Consider the following 23,436-nt stretch of genomic DNA (forward strand, 5'->3'; position numbering starts at 1 on the left):
AATCGTGATGGTGGTTAACAAATTAAATGGCATGTCTTGATTAACAGAAAAATGTAGAAACATTATTCTTAATTTAAATACAGCATTTTTAAATTTTCCCACTTCACTAGCGTAGCGATATTTTATTTCTATGACCTTCAACCGAATAATATTTTTATTCGTCGGATACTGTTCAAGAAGCTAATTGAAAAACTGTTGATTTTTTAAAATCATATCTGTTTTTTAGACGCTGAAAAATGTTTTGTCGATTTATTTAAATTTTTGAGTAAAGAAAAACAGAAAGAAGCAGAACTCATTTACTAATCATAAAAAATAGATTACCGTTTAAAAATATTTTACTTAATGAATGTTATTTTATTAAAGTTTCATTACTTTTTAGAAATTAAAAAACCTAATGAGTCTACTAATTTTTTGTCTAAAATTAAATAACTTCATTAATATCGTTCCATCGTTGCTGATTTTCTTTACCCTTTTTTCTATACATATATATTTTTTTTAACACTACTGTTTTACTAAACTTATATTTATGTTAGGATTTTTCTTACTTTCGTTACGTATAATGGCGCATTTATGTCAAAATTTGATTCCCTGGATCAGAACTCGTAAAGATTTTAATACGCTTGTATAGAATTTAATAACAAACCGTGTAATTACCGTGCTAATAGAGAACTAATTCTTTCTTTAAATGTATAACTGGGTTGAATTTGTTTGTCAGCGTTTTTATGCGTTGTTTTTAGTAAACATTTGCACGTTATTTCGTAATTTCTATTTAGTTAGTATTATATATATTTGCTTGAAATAATATATATGTTATTCCGTTACGATTAAAGTAGCAAAATAGTCCATGGATACATTGACATAGGTTTCATGACTCCAACAATAGTACTTAAAAAAAAAAATATATATATATATATATATTATATATATATATATAATATTCATTATTATTACTACTATTACAAACATGAATAATAAATAATCCTATAAAAAGATACATACACATCAAACAGGTAAAAAAAAAATTGCGCAGTTCTGTGCAAGAAATATAACTATTGAAAGTCAATAAATATTGACTTTTCGTTATTTAAGTTGGTTTAATATTGCTAACAATAGATACCGCAGAAAAAGAAATGTCAGCGTTTCAACTTGCAGCATCATAACGAACCAACCTTCTAACTTGTTACGCACAAATTTTTTCGATCTAATTGAGCGTAACTCAAGAAGGACGTAACTAATCTTCATCAAAGTTTCACTTGCAGAACTTCAGATACACTATTACAGCATATCTAATACCAATAAAATTGATGTAGTTTTGGAGATTTTCGAGTGTCAGAATTTTATATATATATTTAAGGAAACCCCAATTTAAGTGAATGATAGTTTTGTACTACTCATATTTCAAAACGTAAAGAAAATTCATTTTTATCCCTCACTCCCATCATGCGACGGAAAGTAATATCGTACTTTTCTTTGAAAAATTGGTAAAAATAGTAGTAAACTCGTTAAAATGCTAATAATTGTTACCTCGTTTTTAAATTAAATAAATAGAATTTAATGAAATTGGATTATTTCAATAAAATATATATTTTGTGATAAAAGTTTAAACTCCCTTAATTTTTTTTTTAATGTATTTATTAATGTATTAATTAAAGAATTTATTATTTTTTTACTCGTGTAGCGTACTTCTTTTAACTGTTAAATAGTAGTTCAACATTTCTTCAACAGATGGTGTTTAGATGTAGTTTATCGCGTGCCTTGGTGTACTGCTTGTTGTATATACGTATTAATAATTCCCTGGTTCAGTACTAGATAGCGTTAATAACATCGTTTGTTAAGTAAACAGCGTGGATTATATATTGAAAATATTTTTTCCTTTAGTGCGTTAAGAAAAGAGAATTATTATTTTATTCTTAATATATGGTAATACGTATTTTAGGGTAGAAATTTGTGTCATCTGCATCTAAATACAACAGTAAATTATTTTAAAGTATATGAAAATATAATTTAAATGCACGTATATATGAAGCATTTACAAGTAGTATTTTACTCGATAAAGATTTTAAATAAAATTAAGAATTTTTTAAAGTAAATTCGATTGATTTGACAAACTACTGGCACCCTGACACCAGTCTAACCCGCTTTCATGAGTTACGAGCTTCTGTCAAGAATAACAACATTCCACACCAAGCTTTTACTAGGAGTGAAGTGGTTTTTTTGTTTTCTAGCTTACTTCATTACCCATCGGGTTGGTCTAGTGGTTAACGCGTCTTCCCAAATCAGCTGATTTGAAAGTCGAGAGTTACAGCGTTCAAGTCCTAGTAAAGCCAGTTATTATTTTTACACGGATTTGAATACTAGATCGTGGATACCGGTGTTCTTTGGTGGTTGGGTTTCAATTAACCACACATCTCAGGAATGATCGAACTGAGAATGTACAAGACTACACGTCATTTACACTCATACATATCATCCTCTGAAGAATTATCTAAAACGGTAGTTACGGGAGGCTAAACAGGAAAAAAAAGAGAGAGAGCGCCTACTTCATTGATTTAAATATACCGTTGCATATCAGCACGAAATGCTGGTGATATTTTAAGCCCTACCATACGACTGTATGTATTCATCTCTTATGACAAATAGTGTAAACTACAAATTAATATATCCCTTTCTGTTATAAAACAAAGTTTTATGTAAACTGCATCAAATCAGCAGGGGAATATAATTGTTTAATATAGTTAAAAGATGCTTCATATTGTCAGAAAGGTACTTTTTCTAGTTACAGTGTACTCCTGATTATCAGCAGTAAAACCGAAAACTGGTTTAAAAAACTATGTTATGTACTGTATTTTCGTAATTTTAAAAATTTTATAAATAACAGGAAAAATCTAGTTTTAATTATTTATGGGGGCTTGTTTAAACCAGCTGTTTTTAATTACACGGTAAATTAAAATTTAATTCATTAAGATAAACTAATTAATTAGTTTATCTCTTTTTTCCTGTTTAGCCTCCGGTAACTACCGTTTAGATAATTCTTCAGAGGATGAATGAGGATGATATGTATGAGTGTAAATGAAGTGTAGTCTTGTACATTCTCAGTTCAACCATTCCTGAGACGTGTGGTTAATTGAAACCCAACCACCAAAGAACGCCGGTATCCACGATCCAGTATTCAAATCCGTGTAAAAATAACTGGCTTTACTAGGATTTGAACGCTGTAACTCTCGACTTCCAAATCAGCTGATTTGGGAAGACGCGTTAACCACTAGACCAACCCGGTGGGTTTTAATTAGTTTATCTAAGTTAGTTTAGTTTGTCTTATAAACGTTTTGTTTATAAGACATCCTTTATCTTAAATTGTAATCGTAATCTGTGTAACCGTAAGTATTCTCACTTAATAAATGTCATATTCGGTTTCGAAAGATCCTGTTATTCAGAATCATATGCTAGACGCCGCGAAATTGTGAGACGTTCGGGTAAACCTTTTTTCGTTTTGTCCTCATGTCAAACCTTGTTAATGATATTTTCTTCTGATGGCAAGCCATAAACAGTTTTACTGTTGTCACATTTAATGTTTTAAACTACGTATAATTTTGGCATTGATTTGTTCACAAAACGAAACGGCAGGTTCTTTAAATAAAAAAATTAACTTTGATAACTTCGCTCATTCATATGTCGCCTTTGTTTTTTTCTGCCATCGTCCTCGATGAAATACGGTAAAATTATGCTTCTTGATCTAACCAGATGGTAAATTTAATTTTATCCTATCCCACCGTGATGTAAATTACATCGAGGTAATACATTTCTAAAAATAAAAATTTTAGATTATATCTTCTATAAATTTCAGTAGAAAATATGGGACGTTTATTAACTAATGTACGTTATTCTTCATAAAAGAAAAAATCTTTGAAAAGTTACATCTACCCGTCGGAAAAAATATATCTTCTTAAGATTTTTTCTTACCTGTATGAATTACGGTAAGTTACATATAATAATTGCTCCGAATTTATTTATTTTCTGGGTAGTGTCCAGCGACTTCAATGGCCATGACTTTGTTAACAATTAAATACAAATAAAAATCATGTTTTAGTCTATTTAAGCTGAGAATTTATCATTTAATTGTTCCCCCCGATGGTCGGATTCAATATAACGACCGTAAAAAATATAAAAGTTTCGGCCCTCGGTAAAGAAAGAATTTTATGCATATTTTAATGATTTTATTGCAGTAGCACATTGCTTCATAATTTCAACTGACGAAAGAGTGGACAAAGTGTTTTGAAGAAAAATGAGTTCTCTTTAATCTGCTGGGAATCTTGACCCTATTAAAAACCTTACAAACGCTTTATATAAACGTAGAATAAAATACTGATCTTTATTTGTTTTTTTTTTTTATTATTCTCTAAAACGGTGAAGACTTCAATAAAATTTATTTCTGAATTTATTATAAAGTATGGTATTTTTTAAATGGCAATCGTTCGGTGAAAACGTTTCAGAATAAACTACAATTTCTTAAGTAAACAAGCTTCTATTAAGGATTATTCGGGAGAAAGTCCAAAATAGTTGTTTAATACTTTATACTTCAGAGATTATACTACTCCCAAAAAGTCAAACCGATTACAGTTCTTCAGTTGATCTTGACTACCCTTATCGTTCCATAATTACCAATACGGTGCCGTTAATTAAACCCTGATGATCAGATTACAACAGAAATTTAAGTCTTAAAGCGTTCTGAAAAGTATCTTTTAATAAAAAATAATTATTTTCTTGAGTCGTTTTGATCAGAAATGTATTTAATAGAGTAGTTCGATTTTGCAGTAAATTACTGATTTTCATCTTTTACATTCATAAGGTGGTTTATTTTTTATCTGCGGTTATAATTAATAAAATCAGATTCGTTCTCTACAACCAGATTAAAAAGCATTGATTTGCAACCGCAACTTTAAATAAAATAAATAATAATCCTGAAATAATTTGAAGTATCTAGCATATTCCTAACAGTGAACCAAAGTTTCATCACAATGAAACATTAGATGGTCTTGCTAAATCGATTAGGAATGAATTTACCGGGGTTTTTTTTCCGTAAAGATTTAAACATAGGTTTTTTTTAACGGTCCATCGAATGTTCTTGCAATGTTAGTTACTGAGATTACCAACAAAAAACCTAAAGAAAAAAAAATTAACAGGTTATTAATGATTTTAAAACCATTTTTCAGAACTTGAACGAATGAAATGTTAGATTAATTGTAAAACTGTCAGTCATATTGATTTCAGTTTTCATGGATGCTAATTTGTTTACACTTAACATATTTAAATTTACGTATTTATATATTTTTTATCTTCGTGCAGTTTTTTATGATTTTTAAAAGTTTCTGCGTAATTACACAATGTAAGATATTTATTGTCATAAAACTTTCAGTAAAACAATTACCCGTGATATTCTTTCGTATAAGTAATTAGAAAAATAAAACGTGATCGTCAATGTTGAATTTTTCCATGTAACTGTTTTTAATCTGTACAGATTTTTAGAGCGTATCAAATTACTTATATAATTGAGGCATTGAGTAGAAGGTAAACTGCTTTGTTTCTTACACAATTTACTTCCTCTGGAACAGGATGTTGAACTTACGATAAAATTATTGGCGTATCCTATACAAAGATGGGACTGTGTAATATTTATCGATTGTAGTTTATGACAAGAGAAAAGTCTTCTTTGTATTTGCATGTATTTGTTTAAAGCATGTAATTGGACCTTTTTTCCATATGAGTATTGTATGTCGCGGCTTACAAAATGAATGTTGTAGCATTCAGCAAACTTGTCGTTCTTACGCAAAACGAAATTGTAAATTACAGTTGTGCATAAAAGTAATAATTCAGGCTTATAAACACCCTTATAAACCTATCTGCATAGCTATGTTGAAAAACAACAATAAAAAAATATATACATATAACAGGCCTAAGAAAGACTTATAAATAAATTTATCCGTGTTGTCGACCTTCAGTTATTATTTATATATTTTCATTTTTTTTTTAATTAAATCATTTCACGTTCTGTTTGCTAATTGTATCATTTTTCTTAGAACGTAATTTATGCGTGCATGTTGTAACCTAATTTTTTATGCAAAACAAAACAGCTGTTTATTTTAATGGCAGCTTGACAACGTATATTGTTTGCAAACGAAACTATAACTTGTTTAATATGTTTTATACTTGGTGCGCTGTATCATTGTCGTAGAATTGGAAGCTTCATATTAACGCTAAATATCGAGGTCGCTGTATTTTTTTTTACTTCTCACTTATTTTTTATTGTAAAGTACGATTTCATTTTATTATTAAAGTGGTTTTTATTTTAAAAAATTGAAGAAAAATTATAGAAAAGAGACTTTTTTTAGTACTTAATAGCCTTTCTTTTTCCTGTTTAGCCTCCGGGAATTACCGTTCAGGTATCAGAGGATGAATATGTATGAGTATAAATGAAGAATAGTCTTGTACAGTTTCAGTTCGAACGTTCCTGAGATGTATGGTTAATTGAAACCCAACCGCTAAAAAACACCGGTATCCATGATATAATATTCAAATCCGTGTAAAAATAACTGCCTTTACTAGGACTTAAACGCTGGAACTTTCGACTTCCAAATCAGCTGATTTGAAAAGACGCGTTCACCACTAGACCAACCCGGTGGGTTGGTATCCACGGTCTAGTACTTAATAATCTAACTCGCCTTTATGGCTACGCGAAATGCACAGAAAAAAAATTTAAGAATGTCAGTTGCGTAATAAGTAATATTTTATCATTGTTTTCGCCCTATTCAGGCGTTAATGGATCTTTCTTGTATAAGATAACAAAAGAGCGTTGAGGAATTAAATAAGAACACACGACATGTTTTACCATCATTAAGCGCCAAACTCATCGGTAAAGATATATTGCTTTTGTTTAGAAATATATATGTATGTCTTTTTTAAATTAATAAACTGTATTAATATTTACGTTTTATTATTAATTTTACCAAAATTCAAATTTAAATAATTTTCTCCAGCAAAAAAAAAAAACAATGCGTTGGTTTGTTTGTTTGATGTATGTGCTCACATTTTTATTTTAAATGATGCGCATAAACGATTCATTCGTTCAAATGATTTATACTTCTTGATACGAACGATTTATCTAAAATTATATTTAAAAAAGGAAAACGTTCGGGTTAGATAGAGCTGTGTTAAAAAAAATCACAATTCAAGAAACAGCTAAAAATGTTCAGGATTTTGATGCTTTTCGTTGTAAAAGTTTTTGTTGTTGTTAGTAGGCTAAATTCATGAACGTTATTTAGTTACAATTGTCAAAAACATTTAACAAATCCATGTGTAATGAAACAAACCTTGTAACATTTTCGCGGCGGGTCGTACGCCCGCCTTTTTTTTCTAGTACATTTATTAAAACAAGATATATTATTAAAATCTGTGAGGAATTTCGAGAAATTATTTTATTCATGAAAACGTAAATAATTGTCTAATTTTTACGTTTTCATTCTTATAAATCCATTTCAGCCAATTTGACAATGTGTGTGTGCGCGCGCGCGCGTATGTTTTAGATTATTTATGTAGATTTGATGGTTTTGGTATATTCGATTAACCATATATTCTCTCTGTAATTGGTTACAAATATTCGGTATCGTGATAAGTTGTTTCTATTCTAAAATGAGTGACTAACATTTTGTAGAACGCTCTCTGTATGCTGAGTATATTACTTACGTATTACGACTAGTAAATAATTACGATTATTAAGAATGGCATTTAATTTCATATTTTCATTAGTTATGTTAAACTTTTATTCGGTTAACCGATTATTTACAATTATCCTTTCATCGTTTGTACGGGATTAAGGGTGAAATATTTTAACTAGCAATAGTTATTTATAATATTGAGATAGAACTGCCTGCAGTTACGTTATCTGGAATTATTAGTGGTCGGCCGACCTTGATAAAAATACATTTTTTGACATTTACTTTCTCTTAAGTATATAATAATATTATTTATAAAATAATTCAACGCTAACTTAGATCCAATTATTTCATAATCAGTTATGATAATTAGTATGACGATAAAATAATTATTCTGCTAATTATTTCCGCGATTAACGAAAAATAACAAAATATAAAAAAAAGTCAGCTTCATATATTCTTTTTTTCCAATGAATGTGAATTTTTATAGAATTTTCAATGAAATGAGATTAATTTTCTTACGATAAAAAGTTGATCGATACATTTCGAATCTACAAAATTAAATTAATTGCAGGGACTGATATAAGAAGAATTCTTTCTCCGCAAAATTTACAAACTTTTTTTGTTAAAGTAATTTACAAACGTTTGTTTTTGTAAAAGTTTTGTTTTACAAAAACAACTTTTCTACTTGCTTAAGGACTGGAAAAAACCTCTGATTGATATAAATACACTAATTGATTTAAAAATCTATAAACAGATTAAAAAAAAAAAAAATGTTACGGTAACAAATTAATGCAAACATTTAATTTTGGGAGCGATGACCGTGTAAAATGCACGCTATTTTTTTAAAAATATTATTTAAAATCATTTCGATGGGCTGATAGTAAGATTTGCTAGTGGAAATTAATTAACCTGCATTGTTATTACAAAAATGTATTTTCTCGTTCCAATTCATACATGCAAATTAAAAAAAGTAACTATAAATATTAAATTTACTATAAATGAAAATTTCTGTAATCATCGTATTTGGTTTACGTGAAAGTTTCACGCATTCAAATTGATAAATGAAAGTCCTTGTTTGTCTTAACTTAGATTCAATACTGGATAGACGACACTTTAATAATTTAGACGAATAATAAATATATTCTATATTTAATAGCGGCTACTGGAACCCAAGATTTACACCATCTAATTCCTATTTTTCTTGCTTTATTAAAACAAAGTAGAAACTAAGGGACACTTGAATAAAATGAAATGTAGTTATTTTCAAAACTAAGTTCCAAATGGGTATATAAATTTTAATGTGATCAATGCTACTTTCAACTTTAAATTACCAAAATTTGACAAAAAAAAATTTCCTTTAAAAAAGTACCTAATTCATTGTCAAAACTAATTAAAATGAGTAATTTTTAAGTGTTAAAAATCTAACAGTATATCTTGTTGTTCAGATAACTTAATTGTCATTCTCATTTTTTTCTCAGTGGGCAAACAGCTGAAAGTTAAAAAACATAGTTTTGCTTGAGAAGTTTCTCAAATACTGGATTGGTATGTAGGATTTAAATAACAACGTCTTTTAATTAGTGTGTGTGTGTGTGTGTGTGTGTGTGTGTGTGTGTGCGCGCGCGCGCGCGCGCGTACTTGTAAGGGTGTTTTCCGGTTTATAACTGTTTGTTTAATCCAGAATTACTGTACGTATCAGAACTCTAAGAACAGAAATAACTGTTGCATCCTTCTGTGGGATCTCATAAATGTTAATCTCATTAATTCCTTAGCGTTCTCGTGGATTCCAAATCAGTCAAAAAGCGGATGCATTCTACATTTATGAATATAAGTTTTTCGTGTGTGCATCACAGCTTATATAAATCTTTCTTTTTTTTCTTCATATTTCTTTTTCTTTTGGTTTTCATACTCCAGACAAACTGGCATGTGAAAAACGTCAGTCATAAAATAAAGACGACTGACCTGAAAACAAAGCAGCTGTGAGATCATTTCCTGAAGGTTACTAGAGTTCAGCACACGTTTGTTTTTACGTTTTCTGTACCAATTAAAACTTAGTACGCTCTGCAGTGTTGCAACCGATAGTAGTTAATAAGTATAATAAATATAATAATAATAATATATAAGTGTAGTAATAGTAGTTACTATTATAGTAACTACTATATTGTAGATAGTGCAGGATGATGCCTCTATATCAGACGGTCTCAGAACTGATTTACGGTAAGAATCTTCCATTTATCGTTTTCAACCATCCGTCTAGAGACCGTTTTAATTATATATGAAAGGCAATGGGTGCTAACATTCAACCAAAGCGCTGGGTCGATTTAATTCCTTTTCATATTTGACCAGGGACATGTGATACACTATTAATGTCTTTTTTAATTACTAGACCACTAAAGTAAATTTACTTAATTTATTTCGTTAAATTGGTTTTTCCTGATTTTACAGTTTTTGTTTCAATCGGCTTAAAGACCCAAATATATTCTAATAATTCTTACCAGAGAAGGATTCGTTGATTTATTTTTTTTATACAAATTGTTCCATATTTGATTAAGGCTGTGACATTAGTAAAGCACCTGATCTACAGGAGGCATCAGTTAGTGTTGTTTTCTCAAGAAGAGAAGGTGTTAAATAAATAGTTTATTCAGATTTGAATACGATAACAATACTTATGCAGATTACGAGAACATTATATCTTTCTGTAATATTGGGGAAAATTGACTTTCTAATGCGTTTATTTTTATTTATCTTTTTTATTTTTCTAATTTCATTTATTTTCTGCGTTTCTGCAAAAATTATCGATAATAACCTAACATTTTATAAATTCTTTGTTTAAAAAAAATAACGTACCGACCAAATAGTAGAGAATTTTGTTCATATTTTCAAAGCCATGTTGATAATTACAGTGGCGGAAACAAAAATCTTTAATTACCAAAACTAATAGCAAATCTTGTTCATGGCTTATATTTCTCACCCCCAAAACAATCAATGTCATTTCATTATTTATAAAATTCATTTATTTATCTGTGAAGAAACCTTTTTAACCATAAAAAAAAATTTAATTCACATATTGTGCCCAAGTAAACAAATTGAATACGAACAATGTACATAATCTATTTGTTTAAAACTGGTAACAGTAGTGTCTTTTATGAAATTAATTACAAACTATGTCCGTATCTGATGAAAAATCTATTTTTCTGCTTTTTCTTGCATAGCGATCAGAATTTGTTTATTGCAACTACGTTTTAAAAGCTGAGCAAAATTAAATTATATATATCGAAAGTTATGTTTATTTAATTTGTTATTTAACTTTAGCCGTTTTTCATTCTACGGGGAAAATGTAATAACTTAGTAAATCATAGAGAATTTTCCTTTATGAATATATAAAACCAGTAATTTTTCATAGGATTTTTTTTATTACGTAGCACAAAATTTGCTTGCTTGTGGAGTTCAGCTTATGATTTCAAGTTATTTTTAATAATTATCAATTTATTATTTAATTATACTATATTTTTTTTTGTTTTGGATATTTTTACCTTTACCAGTTTTAGTTTTTTATGAAGGAAACGTAAATTAATTTAATTGTAAAGGATACATCCATTCTTTCCTATAAATTGTACTTTATATCTACATTCAGTTAACTGCTTGTGTATTATTGTGCCACTTATATAAGTGTTAACTATGAAGGATACTTGCCGTTTAAGCGAGTCTATATTACATAAGAATATTATTACGGTGAATTTCTTCACAATTTGAAATGTGTTTATTTATTTACATAGTAACAACAGGCTTACGGCCTCTTACAGTTATTAGCTGATATATGAATTTTGTAGCGTGTGAAGAAAATGCCTGTCCGGGATTCGAACCCGGGACCTCCAGATGAAAGGCCGATGAATCGTCTTATGTTCATAAGACGATCGGGGATCGATCTGAACGTTTAAAACGTGTAAATCCTTACCCGTCTTCGCGAATTTTACTAGTTTGTGTTAAGTTGCTGGGATAATAACAGCATCAGAGAGGAGGTACCCTCTGTAAAGTCACCTTTATTTCAAAGACAAGAACAGTTATTTTGATGTATGACGTCTAAAAACCCTGTTACAGAAATGAGGATTTATTAATGACGTTTCTCTAGCAAAAAAAGAATTATGTAATTGTATTTTTATTTTTTCTTATAGTTGAAAAAAAAGTTGTTTAATTTTTTTATTTCGATGAATCAGTCGTATAAGAAATAAAACTGGTAATTATTCATTCCTTTTAATTTCTTTCTCAATTTAAACAAAAACCACAATAATATAAATGATTTTTTATGAGTTTAAATAAAAGTAAATAATTGCCAAATTGCGCAATATTAACAAGAAATAGCTTTAGTGGGTAACCGCAATCGGGCGTGTGTATGTGATAAAGACAGCACAGCGCGCGCGCGCGCACACACACACACACGTGCAAGTTAAGAATATGAGAAAGAATGCCCTCTTTGATTTGGATTAAGTTAAGCCAAGTTATTTCCCATAACGTGTTTTCACTTAGTTACGTCTTAATACTGATAAAATCCTTTCATTAAGCCAAAAAATTAGGATTAATTCAACTCGAATCATTCTGAATAAGAAAATGAACACGTAAAAACGCAACTGTTATGCATTATCGTGTTGAGATTTGTAAATAGAGAATTAATTAGAGAGAATAGATTCAAATGAAAATATCTAGAGGCCAATAGAGGCTAGCACCGCAAGAAATTAGTTAGCTACATATGAAAACAAGCCGGCAATTCAAGTTTTTATAATAAAATGAAACATTTACTCGTATTACAGTTTGCCTAACGAATTAAAACAGCTGATTTTGAGTTTTTTGGTTTTAAAAATTATACTGTTCACCATATTGAAACTTTTTCTTTCTACATTATACAATAAAGACTCGTTAAAAAACCTGTAAACATTTCGTTTGTGTTTTTATAATCCAGAAAAAAAATAATAAAATGCCCTTATTAGTTTAAATTACACCCAAGCACTGGGCTCGTTACACCAGGAGCTTGAGTTATTTATCGAAGTTATTTAATAACTCCGATAAAGTTATTTAATTAATTTTTTTTTAAATTACCATGAAGTATGAGCTTTTATCTTTACCCTCATCTAACTTTACGTGGTTTCGTATATAAGTTCAGTGAAAATACACCGTAAAACTTTCGGTATCTCCCCTCCCAGGTATTGTATCACATGTAGGATTACATGTGTAATTAACCCAGGATTATATGTAATTAACAGTTTTACTACTGTAATTAAACAAAAAATAGTCATTTATAAATTTCTTATGACTGATAAAACTGAGAAAATTGATGAAAAAAGAAATTCATTTAAGAAGATTTAATCGACTGCCTACAACGCCTCGTTACAACTACTGTAAGGGAGTTAATCTACTCCCTTACAACATTTAATTACTGAATAATGGTAAAGATTTTAGAAAGTATGTAAAAACATGCTCTAGACTTAATGCACTTTGTCTTTGCCAATGAGTGTTAAGCTAAATAAATCGCTTCTTAATAAGGGTAAAAAGTTTACGGTGCACGTTTTTAATTCTTAAAAGATTTTTTTCTGTTATGCTACACAATTTCGGTCCAATAAGCTGGAATTTAGAGAGAGCAATAATAATTGATTAATTACTGTATGTGTGATTGGACAAATTAAAATAATTTATGCATTTCGTACAAGTTTAAAGCCGATTATTTTTTTCCAAACATTCCAGTAATGAAATGAAATTTTATTGCAGGAACACAGTTAAGTTTCTTTATCAGTTTACCCTAATTTTTTATCATTGTTATGAAGCGAAATAATAATCTTCAAACTTCCAAGCAAAGATATAGTTACAATTTTTTTAAATAAATTATTCAAGGCTACATAGATTGACTCATATTTCCGTGTTCAGTTAGAAAAAAAGTCGAAATATTGCCTCCTTCCAAAAAAAAAATCTAAAATAAAAGTATAAGGTTGTATAAATTTAGTATTTTTTTTTTTTTTTTTACTGAAAAAGATTTAGAGAAAAAGCCGTGTACAAGTCGAACAGTTTGTTCTGTTGTTTTCTTTTCCTTTCTATTAACAGTTAATTATTATAAGTTATCTGTATCACCAATATATATTAATGTTTACTAAATTCTTGAATTAATTTTGTTACTACACCTCATGAATATCGTAATTATGCGACTTACGTAGTAATTTCTATGTAGCCTACATTTTCCTATATATTAGATTACGTAGCGTTCATATTACTCGTACTTAACAGCGAATCATATTTCTCGTAGCCTTTACTAATCATTAATAAATACGGTATTTATTATGTAATCAATGACCTTATTAAAAAATGTATTTATTAATTCGTATCGGTATCCTGATTGCTTTATCCACGTTTGTTTATTATTTATTCATTTATTTATTTATCATGCCTCTTTTTATCATAAAATATTGATCAGAACGGATGTGAAATGAACTTCAACATACTGTATAGGCTGTTATTAAAATGACATAATATTAAATTCATAATCGGTTACGTAATAGTAATTAAACTAAGCCAGAAATTACACTACAAATAGAAATAAAGCAGTTTTTTTTCTATTCTGTACTACGTCATTTTATAAAAATTATATAAATTTAAAAAATTCAAATTCTGCCCTAATTATTCTCCCTCGTATGGTTTGAGGGCGCAAAAGAACCGAGATTCAACAATTCTAAAATAAATTCCTTTTTAAATGTATAAATTAATGTAGAATATTATCTTAATAATCTGTCAAATGGTTTATTTTTTTCATGTGCCATGCTGAGTGATTCTATCGTTTAATAACAAGGTATTTCAGTTTTTCATCCAAAGAAAGTCTGTTTATTTACGCAGTAATTAATCCCAACGCTATGCGTATATTAAACGCTATAACTAAAAAGACTGTAAGTGATCTGACGTGAGATACACTTCACTCCCAAAACTGGGATAACCGTTGCCTAGATAATAAAAATCCTAGTCAAAGTTACTAAAAAAAAAAAACGAGAAGTGAAATGGTTTCTCATTAGCTTTTTTCCCACCGAGTCAAATATTATATATAATTTATATTAGAAAAAATAGCTCTGATTTCCGACTCTTATATCTAAGGTCTATTATATGCGTTAGAAAATAATTGGAGTAGTATGTGTAAAACAAAATTAATATACTTCTACGATCGGGAAATATAGCATTACATATATTGCTTCGATTTATTAGGAAATAATCCTGGACGGCTATTTCTGTAAATGATTTAATTATAATATGCATATCCTTGCTGGAAAGTTGAGTTACGAAATAATCGATTAAGAATTTTATTAATACGAAATTATATACAAATAAATAGTCGTATTATAAGAATACTGATTAATCTAAAAGTTATGTTGGAAGAAGCAACTAATTCTGTATAATAGTAAGAGTTACTAGGAGAAGAATATAAATAGTATTTAAAAAATTAATTAATAGCAAATATCTTAAATTGTTTCCAGTTACAAGTTTCGTTTTGTTTTATATATTAATACGTGAACCATTTATGTATTATTATTTATTGTATAATCTAACGAGAGGGTTCTGCTCCCTTGACTTCCCTGTGTTCATTAAACTCATGCTTGTGAGAATGTATTTTGCCCGGTTCTTAGCGTTACCCAGCAAACACTACTAGGAAATGATCGTAATTTTTTCTCTTTTTTTATTTTTATTTTTTTAATGTTCTTTTTAGTCAAGTAACCGGAGGCAAGTGCAGCCAGTCGTGTCGCATATATAGTAACAGTGGCTGTTGTGGTTGAACCGCCGCATCGTACATCATCGCACTCCTTAAAAGATCGAAATTTAAAAAAAAAAACCGAAAATGGTTTTTAGATATTTATCTGAAGAATATTTTTAAGCCAAAATTGAGTGAGTATCTCGTTTAGAACAGTCGGAAATGGGGACCTTTCTTCACCCCTTTCAAGGTCAAATTTCGAAAAATCTAGAAATTGTTTTTTAGAGATTAAGATGAAGATATACACACCATAAATCAAGGTTATACCCACAAAAAAAATCATTTGTTAGCGAGAAATTAAAAAAAAATTTAATTTCGTTATTACATTTTAAATTCGAGAATTCTAAAAATTCTTTCTTAATGTGCACTTACACCGTAAGAAGAACGTATTTTCATCAATCTCAAAGTAGTTTTTGCTGGGCGTTGATTATGAGTGTCAGGATATCTTACTTTATAGATACAGATGATTTGTTTTTTAATTCATTGTGATGTTTCCATTCCTGGAATTTTTATAGCAGTTTTCGAAAATAAAAAAAATCCCTTTCGGCACGCCGGAAGGTAGATTTCACCGGGCTGCTAAGTAGAGGATAAAAAATATTTCCTCCCTTAAAGTTAATAAAAACTTCAAATTTACTCAATACGACAATGGTTGCACGTGAAAAAAAGCTCTACATATTAACATACGACAAGCCCCATCTTCTTATAATTCCACCAAAAATTTGATCAACCCTTGCCGTAAAGGTTGGTCGTATCATAAATTGTTTCAAACAAACGTTTTAGGTAATGTTTAGAGGACTAACGACCACTTTAAACCGAATCGATACTGTGCTTATTAAGGGAAGTGTGATATTTTTTGTCTTCGAAACCCCATTTTTTTCCATCCCCTGGGTCGGTGGTTCAATGGTTGGTAATACCAAAAGACTTTACTTAGTTAACTTTTAGGCACTTATCCAAACAATTGTAGGAACTTTAAACGAGTTCGATATTTTATTTAATAAGAAAGTTATAGTGATGTTTTGTTTTTTCGGAAAAGCCCACTTCCACGGTCCGATTTTGCCTATTAACGAATTCGACCGAGATTTTGGGTCGTTTTATTGTATGTATCAATTTGAAAGTGATTGGCACAAAATTACGGCAGTTATCGTGACCACAAGAAAATGAAATATATATATATATAATGTATATATAAACTTTTGAACTGACGGTGGTTGGGGGTCTGGGGGATGTGAAACGCGAAAATATGTCGAAATTTTCCGGAAGTCGAATCATAGTACCCATTACAATAGGTAGCTTTCTTATGACATCTACTTAAAAACATGCATGCTAAGTTTATTCAGAAAATTGAGGAGTGAGTAATTTCCCCTAGCATTTTTCATTAAGCCGATCTACTATTCCACATCGATATACTAACTTCACCAGAAAATAGATGTTAAGCCTTACGAGTGCCAAACAGCCGTATACAGTAAATATTAATGAATATTTTAGGTTTGAATCCCGTTTATGCTTGCCATCTTTCACACGCTATGGCAATTTTTATCTTATCATTAATAATAACTATAACTAGGGTAGTAACTTAGATGAAAAATAAACTCGTTATTCATTAACAATTTGAAATTTTATTTTTTCTCTCTCTTTCTGCCTTTTCTATTAGTTCATTAAGAAAAGACTTTTTACACCCTTTTCACGTTTGGTTTTTAAATAGATATTGTAATAATTTAGTTTCTTTATCATATTTTATGAATTTTTCCAATAATTTGTGGTTTAATTTTTTGTTTCATAGAGGATCGCTTATTTATTTTTATTGAAATTTCAACTTTTTATTATATATAAAAAAAATTTGAGGAAATTTTAAGAATAAAATGGATATTTGTTTCAGTAAACTTATAATGCCTTCATTATTTTATATAATTATAACCTTCTTGGTTTTTGCCGTTTAAAAAACTCCTATTAAAAAATGTTTCCAGGAAATTACAACCATAATTTACTTTCCTAAGAAAAAATGTCTGACCATTACTCCTCGGTATTTCATTTCTGTGTGAATGTATGTGTTTCTTTTGCTTTTGACAGAAACCTTTATTCCATTTTTAATTCTTTTCTGTAATTCACAATTACAAAATATCTGTAATCTTGTAATTGTTAAAAGTGAACTTTCACTTTTCGCAGTAGCGACTGATTTACTCTCAGAAAAACGTATACCTCATTTTTTGATTTCATAGTCACGAGAAACACTGTTACAGATAATTTGAAGCATCGTAACATTTTCTGTAGAAAATAAGGCATTATTTATTCTAATCTCCATTCATGAGAGGGGTATGATTATAAAAAAGAAAGTTTAAGCTATTTTCACAAATATAAAATAACCTTCATTATATAAATTATAATACTTATTTTATAATAAGTTATAAACAGCTGTATGAATTTATTCGTGAGAATATTTCTAAAAATATTTAAGGAGCAATTGGAGAAGAAAACTTTCCTCAATAAATGAGAGATTCTCTACATCGAAAAATATCTGTCCATCTCCACGTATCTTATTTCTGTCCTATATTTTCTTTTTCATTAAAAAAAAAAAAAACGAAGGAAGTTTATATTAATAAGTTATTATAAAACAAAATGCTCTTTAGAATTATAAAAATCAAAAATTATTTCTACTATAATGTTTTTATTTTATAGTTTTATCTCGTAGAAATAAACGCAAGGTCTTCTATTTATGTTAATATTTGACATATAAATGTTGCTTTTGTCATTATTTATATATAAATTTACTTGAAATATTTGTAATATAAATTTTTGTTAAGTACATTTAAAATAATGTACTTGTTTAGTCCATATTTTTATGAAAAATAAATGTTCTATTCACATTTTACTACAAGTTTTATTATTATTTTTTTTAATATGACATTTTGTAAAATAAGTAATCTATGAATTAATTTATGTGACGTGTACCTGATCATCTTCTAAGTGTGACGTCAGATTGTACATCCTGGTTCCTTGTCGCTGTAGTTATTCATACAACATTAACTGACCGCCACACAATCGTGTGCTAACAATCGTTGTCCTCAGTCTCCGGCTCTTTATTGGCTACAAGGACAACCGCACCTGGTATGTAGAGAAAAATCTTCTTAATAAAATTTCTTCTAAAATAAACTGCAAATGTGATTATTTGGATATTATAATTATATAATTTTTAATGTGTTATATAACTTTATAATGTATAAATATTTCAAAGTAATCTAAAAAGTAACTATTTTTTCCTTTCGTTTTGTAAATGTTTTCTTTTTATGGCCGTACAAAGAAAGTCTGAACTTTAAAAGTAGTGTATTTAAAAAAAGTATATAAATATAATTGTACTTGCTTGTTATAGTTTTTGGTATGATTTTTTTTATATAATTAGGAATGTATGAACTCGTTTACTATAGTATCGGATATCTCATTATATGGCTTTGTGATGTAATTATTTAATAATAATACTTTTTATTTCAGTCTCTATTTAAATATTTTATCATACTGCATTATACATCCAAAATTTCTCATCATTTTTCTGTACATAATGAAATTTAAACAAAATAGCCACCACATGACAAGTGGGCGTATAATTCAACTTATTTAAAAATAACATTAGAATTCTCACAGATATAAAATTGATTGTTTAAAAAATATATATATATACGAATATCTTTATGTATAACATATTACTCGTAAATATATATATATTAATATTTTTATAATTATATTTTAAAGAATATCATTAGAACAATTTTATATAATTAATTATATTTCTTATAAAACGTGAATAATAATTTAATTAAATAGAAATTATTCATAAACCTAATCTTCTGTAAGTCTATTAAACAGATTTATTTTCAAAAAACATATATATAGTGAAAAATAAGGAAATAAATTAAATGTACCTTACTCATAATCCTTATATCTTGTAGGTCACAAAAAAATTAGTCAGTTTAAAGTATATATACTCGGCTAAGGTAAGAAATTCTTTTGAGTACTTAAAACAGAGCTCGTATGTATAGAACCTCTTGTATTCTTTTATTTTTAGCCTCTCTCTTTTGTATTTCAGGTTCTCTCCTACATATTCGTTTTTAAAAAAGAACTTAGGTAGAATACAAAAATTACTGACTTCGAAGAAATCAGATTACAAATCAAAAATACTTTTAAGTAGTTGTTTAATTTTTTTTTCTAGAATTTGATTTTAAATTAAAAATAAATATTATTACCTTTTAGTAGTTTTAATCAAAATGTAGAATGTAATGAATAAGTGAAAAAAAATTAATTTTTAGTACGATTATTGAAGCCTACTTCACTTTTATTTAAAATTTATTTTATTTTATATTTTTATTAAAAATACGGGTAGCCTACAACAAAATGACCATTGTCCACGTTCAAAAAAATCAGTTCATAAGAAACTGAAAAGCGAGAAACCCGTGTCTGGAATACAAAAATAAAAATTTAGAAAATGTGCTATTGGACTTGAGATAAGACTGTGGAATGTGAGAATATGTATTATAAACAGTAGGCTCGAAAAGTTGCTGTGTACTGGAATTATGGAAATGTAATGACGAAACTTTCTTTATTATTACTCTGTACTTTTATTTCATAACTTTAAACAAACTTATATTACAATAACTAGAATATTTTATAAAAGATGGCCTACACCTCACATCTCCTCCAACATCAATACAACACTGCATACGTTTTAATTTGTTTTCAAACACTTTAACCATCCGATTTACTTGAATGTGTTCGTATGCCATTTTGCGGTTTGTAGTTCCTCAATCGTGCGTGGTGTGTTGCGATATACTGCTTGTTTCGCTTCCCTCCATACAAATATCTAGGGGAATCAGATCGGGCAGTCGTGTAGGCCACAAACCTCTTGAAATGATTCGTTCATCTAAGAAATTTTCTAAAAAAGTCACTGATTTCAACCTTTATAAACTGACCGATAAAGTTTCTTAAAACAGCACGATAACGATCATTATTAACCTTTTTTCGAAAACAATTGGACCCACAATGCGCGTTCTACCACACCGACCCATACTCCAATTTTCGCTACGTGTAAAGATTGTTTGTGTAATTAAATTGGGTCGAGTATTTTGTGAATTAAAATACCTTCCCGGATGAAACAACGCTTTATCTGTAAAAAAAGTGTTATGTCGAGGATATCTAGTTAATTTTGATCAGTAAAGTGTTTAAACCGTTAACAAAAATTTAGTCTTTTGGCATGATCAATAGGTTTCAATTCTTGAACACCTATTACTCTGTAGGGGAAAAGTTTCAGTTCTTTTCTTACGGCTTTAGGTGCAGTAGCAAGTCCGATATCTTGCTGCTGCGCTAACTTCATTGACTGTATGAATTTTCGGCCATAGCATATGAAATATCAACCAGCTCTGTTCGTTTTGTTTAAGCGGTCTCCCACTTCGATCACCTTCATCAGTAGAGCCTGCTGTCCGAAATTTTCCGATAAGATTTCTAACCGCACCGGAAAACTTGTGCTTCACTAAATCAGTATACTTGTCGCCTTCCCCACAGATATTTCTCGTGTTCTCAACGAGAAAAATACGTTCCTCTATCGAAAAAACAATTACATTTCTCGCAACTACTGATTTCGATAAACGAAACGAAGCCTGTTCAATCTACTGTTTATTCCTGAGCAACGCCCAACGAACCCGTAGGCAACCAACCGAACGCCGAAAGAACAGATTGCACCGCATAATTCTAAACATACTGCACAGCGACTTTCCGAACGCACTATTTTATCTTAAGTTTACCGAATAATTTTCTTGAATTTCCATATGAAATACATTGAATATCAGAATAGTATTAAGCTATATTTCATTACGCTTAACATTACCCCGTGCATTGATTATGATCAAAAAATGAAAGTTACGTATGAAATAATTGAGATGTAATTTTTTTTTAAATATCCACTTTACGCGACAAAAATTTACAACGCGACTACCATAGGAACTTCCAGGAGTAAATTAAAAAAGAAATTATCAGAATATTTTTCCTAAAATGTAACCGACAACGCGAAAAGCATATTTACTGATTTTTTTTAATGTCTTCCTTTAATTACGAGTGTTTTCTCTTATCTATTTCGATTTGGTATAGTAGACTATTATTCACCAGTATCTGCAAAACGATGAAACAATTTTGATCAAAGTATCAGAATAAGTTGCAAGTCTTTAATGTGTTTAAAAAAATTGTTAATATTTCTACAAAGGATCATTAAAAAAAAAAATTGGACCGTGTTTTAAAAATTGGGCCCTCAATCACTTAGTTATGTTAATTTGTTAGCCTAAAATAATTTATATGTTAGGGATGTAAAATATTCCTAATCTCATATATTCAAAAGTTTTATTCACAAAAGAATTATTAATTAAAATCAAAAAAATATTTAAATCCTAAAAAATAAAGATCTACAGAGTGTTATCGTCCCACTTCAATAATTACGCTTTTCAACTTAAAAATAAAATTTTAAAAATATATATTTTATATATATAAAAATTGATTGTCCCGTATGCGTTCCTATACCATTCATTCGATTACGATGAAACATTCGTGAGTTGTGCGGTTGTGTTCTGAATTAGTTTGAACCCGCTAGGTGGCGCTGGGGGTCGAGATATTTCGGAAAATTGTATTTATGGTCAGATTTGGCTCGTATTCAGAATATGTATTAATTACGTGAAAAGATATATTTTTGCGAATAAGGGAAAAAGAGGAGAAGGTGTGAAGATTGGAAGAGAGAAATAGGGAAAAAAGGAAAGGTTAAATTTTGTGATGTTCCGTAATATTCATTTGCATTCTTTTAATCTATATATTTACTCAAATTTAGCAATAGGATTCCCGGGTCAGCTAGTTCATTATAAGGTATATATATACATACCATATTTAAAGTATAAAATTACACTTTTCATATAAAGTATATTTTTTTAAGTATTTACTTAACTAACTTTCTTTTAATTCTTACCGTTGTTCACGAAAAAACCTTTGGATAGAAGACTAAACAAAACTTTTATTCTCAAGAAACATTTTTTAATTATTTTAAAGTTATAAAGTCTTCGTAAGTACATATGAAAAACTGATGTATTAAAACTTTATGTGTGTGTGTGTGTGTGTGTGTGCGCGCGCGCGCGCGTCTGTGTATTAATATAAAACATCATGTGAGTGGTTCATAATCAACCCCTAGCAAAAATTACTGAAGATAAATTGATGAAAATTTGTGTATACTTTATTCTTCTTACGGTGTAAGTGCACACTAAGAAAAAATATTTTTTTTTGAAATTTCACATTTAAAAGGTTAAAATGCAGAACTATTTTTTTTTAAATTTCTTATAGTTGAATATATTAACTTGTTTTTGATGTGTGTGATCTTCATGTGAATAACTAAAATAAATTTATAGATTTTTTTGAAAGGAGATTTTTTTTAAGAAAGAAAACAAATTTCGAATAGCGATGTAAATTTTCCCCATTTCCGAGTATACTAAACGAGATCAGTACATTTGGGCTTGAAAATACCCTTCAGATAAATATCTAAAAACCAATGTCGGGATTTTTTTTTTATTTTAAGGGGTTAATCATATTACATTTTTTTTTTGTTTTATTCTACCGCTACCATATCAATATTTACGACATTTGGTAACATTATGATGGTATTTCTCTCATGGGCAATTTACTGTAGCCTTTCTTTCTTTTTCCTGTTTAGCCTCCGGTAACTACCGTTTAGATAATACTTAGAGGATGAATGAGGATGATATGTATGAGAGTGAATGAAGTTAGTCTTGTACATTCTCAGTTCGACCATACCTGAGATGTGTGGTTAATTGAAACCCAACCACCAAAGAACACCGGTATCCACGATCTAGTATTCAAGTCCGTGTAAAAATAGATGGCTTTACTAGGACTTGAACGCTAGAACTCTCGACTTCCAAATCAGCTGATTTG

At 29.0% G+C, this 23,436-nt stretch overlaps 1 protein-coding gene across 3 annotated transcripts in view; it reads left to right on the top strand.

Moving 5' to 3' along the window:
- Nucleotides 1-23,436, top strand: part of LOC142333367 (NAD kinase-like) — a 489,955-nt gene that overhangs the window by 185,756 nt on the left and 280,763 nt on the right. The window contains exon 1 of one of the 3 annotated variants that reach the window (XM_075380464.1): nt 18,532-18,579. The exons of the other annotated variants lie outside the window; for them this stretch is intronic. The gene's annotated coding sequence lies outside the window, so the exon portion shown is untranslated. Of the gene's footprint in view, nt 1-18,531; nt 18,580-23,436 lie in introns of those variants that run through there. 3 annotated transcript variants of the gene reach the window in all.

This window comes from Lycorma delicatula, chromosome 1, assembly GCF_047948215.1.
Source record: "Lycorma delicatula isolate Av1 chromosome 1, ASM4794821v1, whole genome shotgun sequence".
Taxonomy (NCBI): Eukaryota; Metazoa; Arthropoda; class Insecta; order Hemiptera; family Fulgoridae; genus Lycorma; species Lycorma delicatula.